The sequence below is a fragment of the Alligator sinensis genome, unplaced genomic scaffold (genome assembly GCF_000455745.1).
Source record: "Alligator sinensis unplaced genomic scaffold, ASM45574v1 scaffold327_1, whole genome shotgun sequence".
NCBI classification, from domain to species: domain Eukaryota; kingdom Metazoa; phylum Chordata; order Crocodylia; family Alligatoridae; genus Alligator; species Alligator sinensis.
Window position 1 is genome coordinate 383,728 of NW_005842379.1, and position 2,145 is coordinate 385,872.

Here is a 2,145-nt window from a genome sequence, read left to right on the forward strand (position 1 = left end):
GCCGCCGCCTCCTCCTCCCCTCCCCCTCCATCCCCCTCCCCAGCCGCCGCCTCCCCTTGCACGCTCCCGCCCTCGGCCCGCTCCTGCTCCCTCTCCATCCGCTCCCAGCTCCTTTCTTCCCCGGCTTCTCCGCTCGTCCGCACCTCCAGGCAGCTCTTCTCATCTCCCCATCCCCCCAGTCCCTTACCCTTACCCCTCCCCGCAGCAGCCCCTCATCTCCACAGCCTCCCCTGGAAGTCAGTCAAGAAGACAAAAACCTGTGGGAAGCGTGTGGAGGGCGGCCAGGTGCCTGCCTCTGGGTGTGTGTGAAGGCACGTGGCAGTAGCACAGCGATTCTCAGCCGGGCTGCCACCGCGTCCCAGGACCTCTGCAGGAGGCAAGGACTTCTTCCAGTGGCATGTTTTATTGGACCCGCTGCCGAGTTGGGACAGCACTGGTGTGTGTGCACGCATACTGGTCCGGCCTGGAAAAGGATCCTTTCAAGGGTGATCTATATGCCACACCAGTGGTTCTCCACTTTTATAGACTCAAGGCACCCCTCCAGTTGGGTCCCTTCTTGTCACCTCCTTGCCTATTCTTTTCTCCCCCCTAACCTTTTTCAGTGCGGTTCAGAGGTGATATGTAGCTTAGACCCACTGATACACATATCTCATTTTCATATCATATCATTCCCAGGGTGGCAGGACACCTTGGCTGACAATCACCGTGCTATACTATACTCCTTTATACCGATACCCAGAAGCAGGCACCTGGCCTGACTTCCACACATTTCAGACAACTTTTTATCTCCTTTACTGACTTCCAAAGGAGTTCTCTCTCTCTCTCTTTTGCGCACACACACTTTTCCCCCCAACCTCCAAGGGCAGATGTGAAGTATTACATTTTTAAGAGAGTGCCTTCAGCTCTTCTGAGCATTAAAGTCTTGCAGGGTGACTGGAAAGGCAGTCGCAGGTGAAGCATCACTTGCTGCAGCCTATGCTGCTATGCTGACAGAGGTCCACATAGCTAGCCCTCTAAATCAGGGGTAGGCAAAATACAGCACATGGGCTGGATCTGGCCCACCAAGGGATTTTATCAGCCCTGTGGTAGGTACCTCAGCCCAGGTGCAGAGGGCAGCCTGGGCTGTGGTGCACATCCCTGCTACAGGTGCTGGTTCCATGGGCAGGACATCCCAGGAGTGGATCGCAGATCTGCACCGGGCCCTGGCCTCCCGCTGTCACTACCCCAAGATCCTGGCCCCAGCACCGCTCACCCATCCTGTTCCCAGATGCCACTCCCCTCCCACCTGCGGCCTCATCCCATTGGCCCAGTTGAGGGCACCCTGCCCGCAGGGGCCCAGGCTGATCTCCATGGAGACCCTGCGGCCCGGATCACCAGGTATTGAGAGTGTGGGGCTGGTCCCCAGGGCAGAGCTTCTTAGGGAGTTGTGGTAAGGTTTGATGGCAGGGGGTGGTGCTGGCCTGGTGTGGCTGTTGCTGGATGCTGACCTAGCCTGCAACAGCTCACCAGAACTCCCTAAGTGGCCCTCCAGTCCAAATAATTTCCCTTCCCTGCTCTAAATGCTCTAAGCCCAAACACTGCTGTTAAAGAAGAAATCTGCAAGGTGTTTTATCAGAATCTGTGTTGTGATCCTCTGGAAATGCAATATAGAAGATCCAAGTCTGAGGGGCAAAGATACCATCTTTGTGACTCCTTAATGCTGGGTTTCTCCAGATACTGGCACAGCCCCGCGTACAGATGTGAACAGCCAAGGGGACAGCTCTTACTGCAGCCTTACACGGCCGTCTTTTAACTGCCCTGTGATTTAGAGTAGATGGAGTGCTTTGCACTATGGTTTCTACTTCAATATCCTCTTCCAAACCCTGGCCACTATTGAGCCACACCCCTATGCTGGGGGCTGCACAGAAAAAAATGTAAGGTTATGTATTTTAAGCTACACTACTGATGTGCAAGGGCTTTCCCTATGGGTCTATTCTGTCAGTCCAGAACCTGACCAGCATCTAATAATTTTATATGATTCAAGCAGCAGTTTGGTTAAAACAGCAGCTTGTCAGTCATTTCCCAGACACACGCGCTGCCGGAGGTTAGGTTACCACATTTTTGTAAATATTGTGCTCAAATCTCAAAATGATTCTGAGGCAGAAA

General features: G+C 53.9%; 1 protein-coding gene across 2 annotated transcripts in view; it reads right to left on the minus strand.

The window, feature by feature from the left end:
- GPR161 (G protein-coupled receptor 161) overlaps positions 1-279 on the minus strand; it is a 13,699-nt gene extending 13,420 nt beyond the window's left edge. For both annotated transcript variants that reach the window (XM_025210897.1, XM_006029442.2), the window contains exon 1: positions 194-279. The gene's annotated coding sequence lies outside the window, so the exon portion shown is untranslated. The remainder of the gene's footprint in view (positions 1-193) is intronic.
- Between the last annotated feature and the right edge of the window lie 1,866 nt (positions 280-2,145).